The sequence below is a fragment of the Monodelphis domestica genome, chromosome 4 (assembly GCF_027887165.1).
Source record: "Monodelphis domestica isolate mMonDom1 chromosome 4, mMonDom1.pri, whole genome shotgun sequence".
In the NCBI taxonomy this organism is placed as follows: Eukaryota; Metazoa; Chordata; class Mammalia; order Didelphimorphia; family Didelphidae; genus Monodelphis; species Monodelphis domestica.
This window is the reverse complement of record NC_077230.1, coordinates 3763776-3781677: the sequence shown is the minus strand read 5'-3', so window position 1 is coordinate 3781677 and position 17902 is coordinate 3763776. Positions and strand designations below refer to the sequence as shown.

The 17902-nt window shown below is 43.8% G+C and overlaps 1 protein-coding gene across 4 annotated transcripts in view; it reads right to left on the bottom strand.

Annotated features, from left to right (window-relative positions):
* BACH1 (BTB domain and CNC homolog 1) overlaps positions 1-17549 on the bottom strand; it is a 71813-nt gene extending 54264 nt beyond the window's left edge. Inside the window, exon 1 of one of the 4 annotated variants that reach the window (XM_007493087.3) lies at positions 17084-17549. The gene's annotated coding sequence lies outside the window, so the exon portion shown is untranslated. Of the gene's footprint in view, positions 1-2918; positions 3175-13244; positions 13347-17083 lie in introns of those variants that run through there. The other 3 variants (XM_056825968.1, XM_007493086.3, XM_007493092.3) reach the window with 3 other exon arrangements.
* Positions 17550-17902: the final 353 nt, after the last annotated feature.

Sequence of the window (17902 nt, the reverse complement as noted above, 5' to 3'; positions counted from 1 at the left end):
TGTGCTAAGTTTTTTACAAATATCTCATTTGAATCTTAGGAGATGGGATCCATTTTACAGGTGAGGAAACGGAGTCAGATGGAGGTTAAGTGACTTGCTCAGGTCACAAAGCTATTAAGTGTCTGAGGTTGGATTTGGTTTCAAGTCTTTCTGTCTCCAGATTCTGCGCTATCTACTTGTGCCTCTGAAGATGAGGTTTGGATCAAAAACAATCAACCAGGAAAAAAGAATAAGGAAAGACTGAGGAATTGTTGGGCTTCTTGAAAATCATGATAAAACAAAGACCTGGATACCACATTTTTTAAAAATCACAAAAGAAAACTGCCTAAGAATAGAGAACAAAATGAAAAAATAGTGGGAGTTCACAGAGTCCACCAGTACTTTTGTGGGATCTTGACTACTGATGAGCATTTGATTTGGCAACAGGATGCAGCCTTACAATCTGCCTGCACTGCCAAATGTAGGCATTAGGATCATACAAAAGTCCTTGAAAGATGCAAGATGGATAGTTTGGTTCAAGCTCCCTCAGGTATTTGCCAAAATCATAGTGGATGTCCAAACAGAAAATACATTCTTTTGCCCAGTACTCCAGTCCACCTAAGCTAATGGGATTGAATCAAGCCTAGAATACTCTGATCACTCGAAATAGCTGACTGTAATCATCCGCACAGGAAAGAAAAATGGATGAAAGCTTTCTGTTATCCAGTCTGAAAGTATGTCCGTGAATGGAGTAAAATCTCCTAAATGAGATCCAAACTAAAATGATTTCCCCCCATTCGCAGCAATAGTGGGCTGGAAAGACTCCTTTTTAAAGCTCCTGCTGACAATATTCACCGAGATAAAAGGAAAAACAAGAAGATATTTCCTAAGGAAGCTGCTGAATGCTTCTGATTGCTACTCCCAGGTGTACGTGGGGCAGCGCAGTTTGTTCGGGATGTCTTGGTTATATGGGGGAGGCAGGGAGAACACGAAAACTAGTACCATAACTTCTAGGTTGACTGATCAGGGTTGGAGGGGGGGTGACGGTCACACGCCTTCCCGGGGTGAGAAGTGCCCCTCGGAAAGGCGTTGTAAAGCCCAGCCTCTTGGGCTGGTGACTACCAGCCTTGCCTTTCTCTCAGTAGGAAAGTGCCGATTCCCCGCGATCAGAGCCCTGCAAGGGGGAGAGCTTGCCGTGTTTTTAATGCACTCCTTTTCATTTGCTTTGTCCTGAATTCTGCTTCATCAGGATAAAAATCCCAAAGAAGGGGGCGTTCGACACTAGACATCCTATCTCACTCTTATCACGGAGGCTCGTTCTTTAGTCTTTCCAACTGAAACCCTCGACCCAAAGAACTTGCAACATCCCTCGGAGGTTAAAAAAGGCCATTCGAACAGGACGCGACGCCGTTCTTCGCCCCAGCTGTTAGCAGGGAGTCAGTCAGCTAAGTGCAAGCAGAAAGCCCCTTCCAGGAGCTTCCACTCTAACTGGGGAAGACGACCCGCAAGAGCAAGCTAAGAGCCGAGGGATGGGGGAGAGAGCTCCCCAAAGGAAGCCGAGCCCTGGCAGAGTGCGCGGGCTAGGGCTGAAGTAAGCCTGAAGCCGGGCAGCCCAGGGCGAGAGGAAAAGCCCCCGTTCCGGTCACTGGGTCAAAAGTATCACTTGGTCTGCATTTTAACACTGCGGCGTTCCTTCCACTCGTCAGTCGTAAAGCAGCCCTCGGCCCCGAGAGCACCCGCCACACACACTGGCACTAACTCCCGCCACGCACCACCTCTCGGGAGAGCCGCCGTTTGCCTTTTATAGTGGAGCCGCAGAAGCCCAGCTGTTTCTAATTACCTCTCGGCGCCGCTTCCTGGGTGAATGACTCAGCAACCTGGCTTTAAAGGAGCCCAACTTTCCTAGCGCTCACTGAATCCACCGAGACAATGAAACCCAACTAGTCGGGCTCTTAAGGGTTATCGGAAGGAAAGGGAAACTGAGGCCCACACGCGTTAAATGGCTTGTCCGAGGGCACAAGGGGCAGAGCCAGGTTTTACAACCCCATTCCTCACACGCTAGGCATCGCGCTGCCCACCAGGGGCACCGACACTTCCCTGCTCCCATCAGGCTGCGGTTATCATCGCTCAGTGTCTCACGGACTGGCGAAAATCCTCCCCGGCTTCTCGGTATCAGCCAGTCGGACAAAATGAAATCTTTTCCCACCGGTAGGTTCGGCTCTTCGACAACTGAGAGCCTCCGGGATTCCGGCGTGCTATTAGCACCCTGGCAGACCGCTCCCGCCGCGGCAGCACACAGAGGCCGTGCGGCATTTCCCCTTTAAATCGCGGGGCTTCCCATGACACTTTTCTCAGCTTTCACAATGGCCATCTCATTCCTCTGCGGGTGTCCAAACAAAATGTTAATTAGAACCGATTCCCGGGCACGAGCTGCCCGGCACAACCGAACTTCTCCGAGGTTAGCAGCCAGCACAGAGGATCCGCTGCCTTGCTTTCACAACACAGGAGCGAGTTCTAGGCATCCCAGTAGTTTTCGGTTCACTGGGGGAAGCTGAAAGCAACCACGACTATCTCCCACCTCCAGCTGAAATCTGGGGCTGTTTGGGTTTGAGGAAGGGGGGAGGGGGAGGAGTTCTGAGTCGTAAAGAAGGCTGGTTAGAGGGAAGGGAAAACGAACACTAAGACGCTCGGGAGGACAAAGTCTCCGCCGGGGTGTAATAAGCCGCAACGAGCCCCGGGCCTGGCGGGCGACAGAGAACCCCCAAGGCTTGAGTGCAGAGAAGGAAGTGGGGAGGGAGGAGCAGAGCCCCCTCGGCTCCGGGGAGCTGGCATCGCCGCTCCACACACTCACACACAGCCCTGGCACCACGACCTGCGGCCGCGCAGACCGGGTGCCCGTAGCCCTACCGCCTGCCAGCCTCCGACTTCGCTCTACTCACCCAGTGGGTTCGGCGTGGTCCCGCCAGCTACAGGCCCGGGGGAGGGGGAGAGGCACTTCCCGCAGCCCGACGAGGACGCGGATATTCCGGAGACGGGAGTTCCTGACAGCGTCAGAAGCTCTAGACGCCAGACACAAGCGAGTGACCAAGCCCCAAAAAGTGATCAGGTGACGGATTCTCTCGAGGTTCTTCCTCCCTTCCTCCCCCAACCCCTTCTAGCACCACCTCGGATAGGCCAGTGGCCCCGCCCCCTTCGTTCTCGCTAATGATTGGCCCCTTAGGCCTGTTGAAACACGTCAGTCCCAGGCCCTGGTTTCTCCCCGCCCCGGAAAACCAGCTGCTAGAAAGAAGAGAGCGGGTGGAGTTTCGGGCTGGAAGGCGCCGGCCCGAAGGGCTGTCCTCCACCTCGGGTGGAAGCGGGCGAGGCGAGAACCCTTTTTCTCTGCTGTGGTACTTGGCCGGGAGTGAAGCGTCGTGGTTGGCCTCGAGTACTTACTCAGGAAGTTAAATGACAAGAACGTCTTCATTTCCTTCTCTTGGACAGCGCCTGGAAGGGAAGGAGAGACAAACGCCTCATTCCAACCCAACCTACCGCCCTACTGCCGGGGGAGAAAGGAAACGGGGAAAACACGCCTCGAAGCTGGCTATTGAGGAGGCTCGCCAAAAGCGCCAAGCGAAGGACCGAGGCCCCTTCTCCGTCTCTGAATGAAGCGTGTTCCGGGCAACCTGCGCGCTACTTACAGCTTATGTACTGAAAAGCCAAATACTGGAACTAAAGCCCAAAGACAGAAAAGGGACGGACCGCAGTGGAGGAGGCGGATAGAAGGTGTCATGGAAATAACGAACGAGAGCTTGGCCAGGCTGAGAGGCAGAGGAAACAAGGCAGGCCCGGGATCAAGTCATGTGACTGAACAGCTGAACAGCAACAAGGCAGCCAGGTGACTCAGTGGACTGAAAACCAGGTCTACAGACAAGGTCCTGGCCTCAAATATGACCTCAAATTTCCTAGCTGTGTGACCCTAAGCAAGTCACTTAACCTCTATTGCAGGGATCCCCAAACTTTACACAGGGGCAAGTTCACTGTCCCTCAGACCCGGAGGGCTGGACTATTTTAAAAAACTATGAACAAATCGGTGGAGCGCTTGCACAGCCCATCCTGCCACCACTATACCAGGCATCCCCACCCCCAGGTCACTACTCACCATGCTGACAGCTTCCATCCTGGAGTCACATAATCCTTTGTTCAGCGCCTCCTTCTCCTTCAGTTACTCTCAGAACAAGGCACCACGCAAAGGATTATGTCACCGGAAGCAATGCTGTATGTGAGTGACACCACATACAGATCCTCTCACTGACCACCAATGAAAGAGGGGCCCCTTCCGGAAGTGCACTGGGGGTCAGAATAAATGGCCTGGGGGGCCCCCATACCCACAGGCCATAGTTTGGGGACCCCTGCCCTATTGCCTAGTCCTTACTGCTTTTCTGCCTTTGAACCAATACAGAATAGTGATTTCAAAATAACAAAGACAGCAACTAGAGGGTAATAAAAATTATTTCCAGGGAAGAGAAAGGGCAGAACCTGCCTTTGACAGAAACCTCCTCAGTTTCTGCTCATGAAAAATTGCAGTGGAAGAGATAAAGCTATTATAACATTTAATAATGGAATTTTGATGGTTTGAGGTTGAAAATCATAGAATACCACAATCTCAAAAAAATCAAAATTACTGTTAAACCAAAAGGCAATGGAATGCATGGCATTTAAAGTTATTTTTCTTTTGTTGTTTGCAGGGAGAATTTAGGCTCAAAATGGTTAAATGATTTGTCTATGGTCATGTATCTATTAAGGATCAGAGGCAGAAATGAAGCTTACATCCTATGGAACCAAGGTTCAACATTGTGCTATGTGCCTGTAACAAATTCTGCAGCTAATTTAATTATTCAGCCATTGTAGCAACTGCCAATCCTTTACATTGTGTATTAGCTCTTTTGTAACTTGTATATCTCCTATGTATGAGATGTTCAAGTGCACCTCTGATACGAGGGCTTGCTGAATCTTTTTCAGGATTCAACTACTTTTGGTGTCTGCCTTTCACCCAACACACACCTATGGCTCAAGATGCTGTAGCATGTGCAGTGGCCATATTCGAATAAAACTATCTCTCTAGTGAGTAGCCTAGTTCAGGTGAGCTCTCTTACTGAGCTCTCTCGGATTGATTATTTCTCCTTTACCTTCCAAACACTATCCTCTAGAAAGCCTCTAATCTTCTTCAGAGACCTTGTGTCGGAGGACTTTGAACTTCCCCTGGCACAGGCCAGGCGGGAGAAATCCTATACCCTCCCCTCTCTCTTCTCCTTAATTTCTTCCTTCTATATTAATTAAACCACCATAAATTTCCAAACTGAATTGGGTATTTTATTTGGGATATTCGCTGGCAACCAAAATTAATTTAGATTAGGTTAAAACCCAAAAATTACCCTTACAGTCGATAGACTAAACCATGTTAAGGAGTTATAAATAAAAATTAATCTTGGAGGTTTATTACTTGATTTATATGAGAGAGAGAGAGAGCTACTTCCACCTGGTCTGAACCAAGCAGGGCTTCAGAGGCCCCAGCAAAAGGGGGTGGGGGGCACAGAGGAGTAATTAAACAAGGCTTCCAGCCATGCAGCCTCCTCTAAGACGAGGGGCCTCTCTGGAGGCTAGAGAGGCTAAGGAAAGGGAGTCAGCCCTTATCACTCACCCACATGTCAGTCCAAAGAGAAGCAGTCTGTGGTCTCAAGCCTGAGCTCCTCCAAAGCCAAGTTCAAAGGCAAAGACCCCCTCACAAAAAGTTACTACCAAATTTATCACTTCCTATGCCTTTGGCCCACTTTTATGTGTACCAATGGTAGTTTAAACTTGTCTTCTTGTTCCTAATTTGTCACTTGCTAGCATACGTGGGTCATAGACCTTACCCCTGAACACCAAAGTTCAGATTCAACCCCAGACACTTACCATAGGACCCTGGGAAAGTCACGTAACCTCTGTTTCCTTAATCTAGTGGAGAAGAACATAGCAAACCACTCAAGTACCTTTGCCATGAAAAATCCATGGATATTATTGGCATGCTATGGTCAACAGGTTCACTAACAACAAAACTGTACTATTTTGTAATAAATTGAATAATGATTGGCCCTAGGGAGAAATGTAACCTATGTTTTGCCATGCCCACAATAAGCAGTAAGTCTTGGGGGAGGGGACTGACCTTCTAATGAGGATAGGTTTACTCATATCCAATCCTAACTCTGGTCTTGAGTTTAAAAAAGCTTATAGAGGAAAAGGAGGAAGTTATAGCAAGAAGAAAAATAGAACAAAAGAGTCAGGTGGAACCTAAGAGAAACTATCTGAAGTTTCTAGGAATAAAGTTAGCTTCAGTGGAATGTTAATGCTAACCAAAGAATAAGAAATATATTTTGATCATAGCAATATCTGCATTGATGGATGGGAGTCAAGATGGCAGCCTAGAAGGAGCAGAAGTTCAGACCTCTGAATACCCTTCCTAACCGCTCATAAACTGAATGCTCCTAGGGTACTGAAAAACAAACTTAACAACAAGACAGAGCCAGGGAACCCTCCTGCTGGACTTAATTCAAAAGGTACGCCCCCCAAAAAGCTGGAATCTGAGAACACTCAGGTTTAAGAGGAAGACAGAAGGAAGGTCCCAGGACCCATATTCCCTCCCACCCAGAGCACTGAGACTCCAGTGGCAGTGAGAACTTCTGAGCGGGCAAAGGTGCAGGTGTGGAGGGTGTACCTTGCGAGGAGAGCTGTGCCAAGTTCAGAGCGTCCAACACAGACATCGGGGAAGGAGCTAGACCTGGCAGCCTGATCAGAGCTGTGGAGATCCTCCATATTTGCTCCAGCCTTCCAGGAAGTTTTGGACTCAGAGAACACCCAGCCCAACTAAGCTGAACTTAATCCCATCAAAAGTCTCCAGAACTCAGGGAAGCCCAGGCTCCACACCCATCCTCATTGACTGCTGAACTTTAATCCATTCAAAAGCCTCCAGAGGACAGGGAAGCTCAAACCCCAACAAACCTCCACCAGGGACTACTCCAAGAGATCTCCTATTAAAGCTCCAAGAGGGGAGACTGACAGAAGCCCCCAAAACAAAAAAAAATGAGAGGAGCAAGAGTACAGACAAATACGGGGAGTAAAGAAGGGGTGAATTTGAGCAAACAACAGAAAAAGAAGAAAGAAACTACAATAGACAGCTTCTCCTCAGCAAATGGAACAGAGGGGGAGAGATCAGCAAACAATAAATCAGAAATCACAGTGGATTGGATACAGGCTATGGAAGAACTCAAAACACAATTAAGAGAGGCTGAAGACAATTGGGGAAAGAACTTAAAAAATTAAGATAAGGCATCTAGGAAAAGAGGCACTTGAACTAAAACTAGAAAATAGTATCTTAAAAGCCAAAATCAATCAGCTGGAAAATGAGGCAAAGGAGATGAAAGATGAGGTAAAGAGGATGAAAGATGACCTTCAAAGAAAATCAGACCAGAAGGAAAAGGATGACCAAAAAGCCAGGGATGAAATCCAGTCTTTAAGAACCAGAATACAACTGGAATTAAGTGACCTCACAAGGCAGCAGGACACTATAAAACAAAATGAAAAGAATGAAAAAATTGAGGAAATTATGAAGCATCTCATTCACAAAACAGACGATTTAGAAAACCCAATTCAGCAGCAAGAATTAGAAAGAGAAATTCCATTTAAAGTCACCCGAGACAATATAAAATACTTAGGAATCTATCTGCCGAGACAAACACAGGAACTATATGAACACAACTACAAAACACTCTCCACACAATTAAACTAGATCTAAACAATTGGAAAAACATTGACTGCTCATGGGTGGGACGAACTAACATAATAAAAATGACCATCCTACCGAAACGTATCTATCTATTTAGTGCCATACCCATTGAACTTCCAAAAAACTTTTTTACTGAATTAGAAAAAACCATAATGAAGTTCATTTGGAAGAAAAAGGATCAAGGATATCCAGAGAAATAATGAAAAAAAAATACAAAGGAAGGTGGCCTTGCAGTCCCAGATCTCAAACTATATTACAAAGCAGTGGTCATCAAAATAATCTGGCTAAGAAACAGAAAGGAGGATCAGTGGAATAGACTTGGGGTAAATGACCTCAGCAAGACAGTCTATGACAAACCCAAAGACCCCAGCTTTGGGGGCAAAAATCCACTATTTGACAAAAACTGCTGGGAACATTGGAAGACAGTGTGGGAGAGATTAGGTTTGGATCAACACCTCACACCCCACACCAAGATAAACTCAGAATGGGTGAATGACTTGAATATAAAGAAGGAAACTATAAGTAAATTAGGCGAACACAGAATAGTATACATGTCAGACCTTTGGGAAGGGAAAGATTTTAAAACCAAGCAAGACTTAGAAAGAGTCACAAAATGTAAAATAAATAATTTTGACTATATCAAATTAAAAGGTTTTGTACAAACAAAACCAATGTAACTAAAATTAGAAGGGAAGCAACAAATTGGGAAACAATCTTCATAACAAAAACCTCTGACACAGGTCTACTCAAATTTATAGAGTTAAACCAGTTGTACAAAAAATCAAGCCATTCTCCAATTGAAAAATGGGCAAGGGACATGAACAGGCAGTTTTCAGTTAAAGAAATCAAAACTATTATTAAGCACATGAAAAAGTGTTCTAAATCTCTTATAATCAGAGAGATGCAAATCAAAACAACTCTGAGGTATCACCTCACACCTTGCAGATTGGCTAACTTGACAGCAAAGGAAAGTAATGAATGCTGGAGGGGATGTGGCTGAAGGCTCACTTTATTCCTCAACCCAAAGCACCAGGTAGCCTAACCCTACGTTCAAAATCAAATTCCCACTGATTCTAACGGGGAGTGGAATTGACCCCATCCCTAACCCTAATCTTTGCTCTAACTCTGAGTCAATGCAATCAGTCACTGTCATTCCCACTTGATTCCCGACCCTCACCCTGATCTGAGCACAAATCCCAATAGGAGCCACCCAAACCGTGGGGTTCCGGATAACCCTGACCGTAACAACCATGATAAAGGGATGCCAAACGGAGCACGAACAGCAACCCTCGTGCTTAAAACAAGCCTATCCCGACCCTGACACTCACCTTCAGGATGAAACCAAAGCAAACAGGAACACCCCCAAGAAGCTGATTCCACGGCTGTCGCCCACCCTGACCACAGTGCTCGACGTCCCCAATAACCCATCCCCGACCCTCGGAGACCCTCACCATGACCCTGTCCTGAACCCCACATAACCTGTGCCCACACTGCAGCTGTAACCAGAGGCTAACCCTGAGCCTCGCTTTGCCCCAACAGTACCCTGATCCCTAAATGAGAGCTGGTTCTGAACCTCACCCTCACCTTAGCCCAAATCCGTATTTTGTGCTAAAACAAAGCACGCGGGAACACTAACGCCAACCCTGTCCCTACACACACAATATCCATATTGTAATCTTGATGATAAAACTAACGCAAACATTAACATTAATGTTGACCCTACACTAACCCATACCATAAATCTCACCCTAGTCGGAGGCCTAGATTTCTATCATGAGGAGTATAGGAAAACTATATTCATTTCTTTCATGGAATGTCCCATACTATTTGACCTGGTTTGGGTTTTTAAACTATTATTGAGTTATTGTTACAGCAAGGTTTCCAGGATTCATCTCAGAGCCTGCAATCTGTCATTAGGATTGAAGGGCTTTAGAGTTAGGAGTACTGAGAAGATATGAGCCTGTCTTCTCTGCCTGAGGCTTGAATGGATATTCTTTAGAGTTGTGTTGGCAAAGGCGTGGCACACAGCCCCCTGTAGAATGGAGGGGGCTGCTCTGTTCTTCCCTTTTCACAGTGACTGAGAACATTTTTTCAAGTGCCCCACCCATCAGTCCAGCAGCTGAATGTGAGCACTTCTTCCCTCCACCATCTGGGGTAAAGCAGGGTGCTCACAGGCAGCTTGAAGTTGCAGTTTGGGTATGCGATCTCAAAAAGGTTCATCGATACTGCTTAGAGTCTCCTCCATATAACCTTCAAGAGAGACTTTGATTCCAGCAGGAGACTGAGACCATGAAGATAGCTGTTCTCCTCTCCTCAGAGAAGGGATACAGCATTTATACTTCTCAACTCCTGTAAATATTGTAAGTTTAGGGGAAATAATTCTTAGGTTCAAACCACTTCCTTCATCCTTATCCCTTTCTTGGGGAAAGGGGGTTCCAAGCTATATATCCAATGGACTGACTCCATTCCACCAAATACCCGTTCTATAAAAACACATAGTGAATAGCAAGTAAACCCATTTATCCAGGTCAACAACAAACAGAAATCGGAGATGTTATACAGATTAGCATATCCTAGGCAATACAGAGAGTAAATGAGCTCTCCGTTTGGGAGCTAGAGATTGCAGTTTAAGCAAGAGAATCTTACTCAAGGGAATATTCCATGAAGGGCTATGACGAGATTGTGGAAAGTGAGAATCATCAGTCAAACTGAGTCTGCAGTCAGAAAGATCAGTAAGGAAAGGACCATTCCAGTGGAAGAGGACATTTGGATGAAAGAGGACAATGCAAATGAAGAAGAAAACTCAGGAAATTAATGGACATTGTTAAAAGATTGAAAAACTTATAAATTTAAAGACTTTGAGGAAATTTGCAATGAAGAGGGTCAAATAATTAATGGACTAAGGATTAAAATTTTGGGTAATGTATTATAACACAAAACAACATAACATATTCACACAAACATTCATAAATACATTTACTACCATGAAGTTAGAAAGGAAGAATTCTTCACTCAATATGAGATGAAAAGAGAAGGAAAGTCTGAAGATTGAGTAAGTTAGATACTTAGTTTAGTATAGGAATATAGGTAGACAGGAGAATTTTGCAAATAGGGCTTTAGTTAGATAAGAAAAAAATTTAAGTTAGATAAAATAAGGTAAGATACTGACACATTACAAAAATGCATTACAACATACATAATAACATACATTACTAACACAAATGACATATAACATCAGAAGTCACACAAAATTTTAAATACATATGTAAATATATGAAAAAAGTGTGTGTAGTAGGATTGTAAAATTAATTGTATTATAGTGTATGTGTATATATGTAACATGTATATATGAAGCATGTGTTTATATAAAATTTATGTAAATAGATCACATGTTTAATTTTTATTTATTGTTACATGTGTTTTGCATAAGTGAGTTTGATGTTTTAGTTTAATTTTCTTTGTAAAACTTATGCAATGTTGTGTTTATTGTAATTTTCAAAAGTTTTTTCTTTAAGTTTGGTGTTAATACATTACAATATAGTAGAATGTTCTGTATTAGTTGATAAGAGTAGTATTTATGAGTTTAATGTTTGCACGAAACTTCTGTTTATCTTTTGCTTTTCATGTTATTTGCTTGTTGTGCTTTTGCATATGTTTGATCTGTGTTTAAAATGTGTAAGTGTTCATTATTTAATTCCCTTTTTTCCTTTCCTTGATTAAATCCCTAGAACAGGATAATATTAGATAAGTTAAGATAGTTGAGTGTAGGTTGTTTGTTATTTTGGGTAGATATTTTATGTAATATGTAAGTTAGCTAGTGCACAAATGCCAAAATAGTATTTTCAACATGACTTAGGCTTTGTGCAAAGGGAGGACTGTAGTGGGGGAAGTTACAAAGTGCACAGAAGATGCAAAGAATTGATTGACAGCCTCAGAATTCTCCAAGAGTTCGCTGGGTCAGAGTTCTAAGCTGTTGAAGGGACAGGTTTCCATCTGTCTGTCTGGAACAGAAGGTCATGCCTGAAGGATGTGGATCTGGACTCTCCCTGGACAACCTTATCTTGTAAGTTGCTACCTTAGAATAAGATCAAAAGGAATGAGAAGAAGATTCCCATACATTCTGGTGGATAGAGTGATTTTGGAGGAGACTTTCTGTCTTTCCTGGAACATCTGAGGACTCAACAGCTGGATTCTTGTTACCTGACCCACTCTGTGTATGAGATTCTGGGTTCCGTCCTATGGAATAGCGATTAGACTTCTCATGTTTGTTCTAGAGGAGTAGAATCAGAGCCAGTAGTTTAAAGTTGTGAAGAAGTCATGATCTAGGGGAAACATATATAATTATCCAAAAGATTTTCCCCTCAATGGAGATCTTAAAGCCAAGAATGAATTGAGAGTCAGTACTGGTTAGACTACATGATGTCCTGAGTCTCATTTTTACTATGGACAGGACTCTGGATTCTATCATCTTTAAAACCAAAACAACTACATTCTCAGTCTGTGATCCTATCTCCTCTTCACATCTGAAATGCTTTTTAGTGCTCTACACTCTTTACCTATAGGCTGTTCATTTCCTCATTCTGTGGGTCCCTGCCCTCTCATTTTTGTTCTCTCTCTCTTTTTTTTAATCCTTACCATCCTTCTTGGAGTCAATACCATGTATTGGCTCCAAGGCAGTGTAAAATTGAGATTTGAACTCTGGACTCCATTCCCCAGGAGTCCTTGCTAGCTCCCAGAATGCCCTCTAATCTCACTGAATTCTCACTTGGGACGAGAACAAAATTTTATTTAAAGGGTCTTCCCCGTAGGCGGGGGATCTTTTTGGACTTCCGTTTTGGAGCAGAGGAGTCTCTTCCATGATGTGAGGTTATTTTGTCTAGGCCTCTGGCCTAGGCACACGTTTCTTACTTGTATATTCTTTAATCCTTAATCCTTAATAAACCTCTAAAAAATATAATACTCCTTGCAGAGAGAAACTAATTTCTACCTGCCTCTGTCTCCCCATATTCCTAAATTTTAACTGTTACAGCAGAAGAGGGGTAAGGGCTAGGCCATGGGGGTCAAGTGACTGGCCCAGGGTCACCCAGCTGGGAAGGGTCTGAGGCCAGATTGGAACCCGGGACCTCCCGTCTCTAGGCCTGGCTCTCCATCCTCTGAGCTACCCAGTGGCCCCCCATTTTTGTTCTTTCTACTCTTGTTCTTTCCACGTTTTAGAACAGGGGTTCTAAGCCCTTTTCCTGTGTATCATGGACCCTCTGTGGCAGCCTTGTGAAGCCTATAAACTCCTTTTCAAAATTATGTTTTTTAAATGTGTAAAATCCATTGCATTCTAGAGGCACTGAAATATTTATCGGAACAATATTCAGAACTCAATTAAGGTTCAAGAGAGTCCCCAGCGCTGAGGTCGTTCAGTTCCATGCCCACCCGCCTTTTCTGATCTCTAGTCTCTCTGGCTAATTCATACTCATTCATTCCCTTGGAGACAACTTGAGTCCAAGAAGGCCAGCGTTCAGATCTGCTTCCGATAGGTCTTCCCTCGGAGATCCTGGGCACGCCGTGCAACCTCGCGTGTAGAGTAACACTAGACGTCTCTCCAAGAGTACAGTTACCGCGGGGGACTGTCGTCACCGTGACGATGCTCACATTCACTTCACTTCTAACACAACCTCTACCACGGCACAAACGTTCGCCTGTCATAGGATCTGACCAGCCTGCTGGGCTTCCCGGAGGCTTCATCTAAAAGTCCTGGGAGAGCAGCTCTGAGGTCCCAGGGTGGACGCAGCCACTTGGGAGCAAGCATAACGGGCTTTGGAGACAGCTTTGGAACTGAATCTGACCCACTACGGAGGGTCAGAGACAGGTAGCTTTTGGGGAAGACCTAGATAGAAACAGGAAGCTGACAAGTCAGCTGGAAGACTCAAAGGCTCCCTCTGGTGAGGGACGCAGAAGGTTGTGGGGGAGTCGCTAGATCCCTTAGAGTCGGGGACCCCACGTTCTGATCCTCCCTTTGTATGCCCTCTTCTAATAAAAGATCCTGGTTTGATGCATCAACTGGCCCAGTGAGAGAAAGTGATTCTGCTTCCCTCTCACTAACCGGAGCTTAGGATGCCTGGTTAGCTATTCAGGGAGGTCACTAAGTGGAAGCTACTTCACCCACTTTGGGGCTCCCCCCCCATCTTTTTTTTAAGTAGTGCAATGAAATTAAAGACATTAGAAAAAACAAGTCAGGAAGAAATAAAATGACCACTTTTATGGATGTCCTGATCGTTTGCTTAGTAGAGCCTAGAAATTCAACTCACTGGGCATATCTATGTAAATCATCAAACTTTCTGTGCATTTACAACATACACACACACACACATATAAACAAACATAAGACAAATACAGTTATATGTGTAAGTAGTTTGACAACATACATATTAATTTATTAATATAGTCACATATTCTATAATTAGTTTTAATTTTTACATATAAATTATACATGTATGTGTGCATATATATAATATACATTTTGCTACCGTTTCTTTATTTGTAAAAACAGGAAACTCTCCCAGGCTTGTTGTGCAGCTACTATGAGAATATTTGTAAAACACATACTAGCAATTTTTATTAGTCATCTTCCTCTCTTCCTAAAAGTAGGCATATTCCAAGGTTTGGTGCTCTGCTACCTTTTTCTTTTGTAATCTCTCAGAAATTTTACTTACATTCTGTTTTAAAATAATATGCTCTTGGGGAAGCTGTGTGGCTCAGGTTTAGAGATGGGAGGTCCTGGGTTCAAATCTCAGAGACATCCTGTGTGTTACCCTGAGCAAGTCACTTAACTCTCATTGTCTATCCCTTACTGCTTTTCTATCTTAAAACCAGTACTTAGTATCAATTCTAAGACAGAAGGTAAGGGTTTAAAAGAAATGTTCCCCCTGTATTCTCTCTGTTTCTCTCTCTATGCAGTTGCTTTCAAATCCTTATCTCTAGGCCAGACCTCTCTTCCAAGTTTTTGAGCTGGACATTTAATTGTCTGACTTTTCAGGTTCCAGCTTTGCAGTCTTTATTCCTATTGATGATTTCATTCTTCCCAGAATTTTCTTCTCTCCACATTTCCAATTTAGTAACAATTCATTTTCGAATCCTTTCTGTTGATTTTTCTGCTTTCACAGAGGATTTTGAATTATTTTCTTTCTCTTGAAATCTTTGGCATTTCAGCCTGTTGACCCTTACATTCCCTTTACTCTCACTTTTTTTTACTCTACTACAAAGAAGTAACCCTCTTTGCCCAAGCTAATATCTTTGCCTGAACCCTGGGTTCACACCTACTCTACAATCTTGCTAAATCAGTCATCCCTTCTTTCTCAAGTATCTTTAATCTCCCCTTCTCATCTCCTGGAACCTTCCTCCTCTCCCAACTACCCACTGGCCAAGAGATACCGGATGGCCAAGAATTAGAGACCTCGGGACTCTTTTTCCCTCACCCTTCCTCCACGAAGTCCCCATTGTCGTGTTGCCAAAGTGCTGGATAGCCACCTGTAGCTCAATACTGACTCCTCCATTTCTACCCTTCTCTGAGGTAACACAGTATGAGAATTTAAATGAATATACAATAACTCAAGTACCATTATTTATAAGATTTATTAATAACAACTTGAAATAAAAAGGTAGAGTAAAAACCTGCCTAACCCGACCACAATCTCAAGAAAAAAGAGCAGAACCCCAGAAAGTTATAACCAATAAGGTATCAATGCAAACAACGTGGGGATGCAGGGAAAAGGATGCTGGGTAATGAAAAAGAATTCTGGGGAACGTAGTCCAAAGGTAGAAAATTTCCACTTACACAACAGGGCTCTGCTCCACTCCAACCCTTGGGTCCATGACCTCAAGATCACCAGTCTTGCCATTTCTCCAAAGTTCACCAAATGGTTCCATCTGCATTGCCACTTGTCCTCTGAATTCCATAACAGAACCCTGCCATATATGCTGCTTCCCCTAATGAGAATGTGAGCTCTTTGAAAACAGGGAACTACCTTGCATTTCTCTTTGTATTTCTGGTTTTGAATTTCCCTTTCTTACCACTAAGTCTCCAAATATGTTCTAGTCTTCTGTCTCTCACACACAAAACCTCATACCATTCCTTTGACTCTACTACCCCATGTAACAGTTAAATTTAGTTTCTCTATTAAAAGTATTACATTTTTAGAGGTTTATTAAAGATTATTAGAAATCAAGGAAATAAGAAAATACAAAATAAGAAAAGCACGTGTCTAGGGCTGAATAGCCCATTCACAGCCACTTACTCTACATCTTGAGAGACACATGTGCTCATTTTAATCAAAATAGTTTCATACCAGGATGATTCAATATTAGGAAAACAATCAAAATAATTATTCCTATTAAAAATGGAAGTTCAGTCACTATCATCAACAGAGCAAGTCAAAGAGATGTCTTTGGACTATTGTCCTTCCTACTTCAATCTCCAAGATCAAGAGAACCACCTCTCCTTTCTGTCTCTCAAGGTTAAAAGACCTAATCCTCCACTTGGTCGGTTCCTTCCTTCAACGGCTTCTCCCAGTAAGCTTCCACATGGAGCCTTCATTCCACTGACAGGTCTTCAGCCTCCACTTCTGCCTTTTGCATGCTTCCCAATTCCTCTCTTCCACCGTAGAGGGCTCCGTTCCCTCTCACTGGAATAGTGTGAGTTTCTGGTTCTCCGATAGTCATCCAGGCCAGTGCCATATCTGGGAGTTAACTATAGGCTGTTTGTGAATTTTCATAGATTATTTTAAGGAGGTTAATATAAATTGAGGTTCCTCTAGAGAATAAGTTTAGTTAGATAGAAATTGGGTTTTAGAAAGTTGAGAATAGTTTAAGGAGGTTCACCTTGGTGAACGAGAAGCAAATCTGCAAGGATTCAGATTGGGGTAAGAAATATTAGAATTAGGATAAGAGTTTTCCTGTTTATTCCTGCCTCTGCTCATAATAATTAAATAAGAGTTTGATGAAGCTGTGTCCAGTGGTTCATCTACCTCTTTCAAATAGGTTACCCTGACAGCTGCAGCCTATCTATATCAATATTACCCATAACTACTATATTCCAGGCAATTCTTAGCACTGGAAATACAAAGAAAAGCAAATGAAAGCCCTTGCTTTTAGGGAACTCACAGTCTAACAGGAAAAACAACATAAAAAAACGACATAGAAGCAAAATATAGGCAGGATAAACTGGAGTTATCAACAGAGGGAAAGAACAAACATGAATACAATTATTAAGATTAGATTAAATATTAATAACAATAACTTAAAAGAGATCTGTACCTGGAGATGAAGTATCCACACTGATGAAATGATGGATCAACTGAAGTATTAGGGGATGGTCTGGGGGTAGAATTTTTCACTGCTGTTTTGAATATTGACTTAGTTCAAATTGTCTTGAAGCATTGGGAATTATAGACTGGATCTGGGACTTCACTGACCTAAAGAAAGCCCAGGTGAGGGACCATCTTCAACCAACCCTGGTGGACTTTCCCTACAGTTTCTAGTCTTGAGGAGTTGCCAACGAGCGTTTAAGTGTTTTGCCCAGGATCACACCGTTCTTATACGTTAGAAGTAGAATCCGAGTCCAGATCTCTCTCTCCTTGAAAGTGAACTCTCTACCAGGCTGCCTGTGATCTCCCTCTGCCTGTCTGTCTGTCTGTCTCTCTCTCCCTGTCTCTCTGTCTCTCTCTCCCTGTCTCTCTCTCTCTCCCTGTCTCTCCCTGTCTCTCTCTCCCTGTCTCTCTCTCCCTGTATCTCTCTCTCTCTCTCCCTGTCTCTCTCTCCCTCTCTCCCTGTCTCTCTCTCCCTGTCTCTCTCTCTCTCTCTCTCTCTCTCTCTCTCTCTCTCTCTCTCTCTCCCTCTCCCTCCCTCCCTCTCTCTCTCTCTCTCTCTCTCTCTCTCTCTCTCTCTCTCTCTCCCTCTCTCCCTCTCTCTCTGTCTCTCTGTCTCTCTCTCTCTCTGTCTCTCTCTCTCTGTCTCTCTCTCTCTGTCTCTGTCTCTCTCTCTCTCTCTCTCTCTGTCTCTCTCCCCCCCCTCTCTCCAGTGCCCAAATTAAACTAAAAAAATCCGTGTCCGAACCCAAATGCTCCTTTTCTTCCC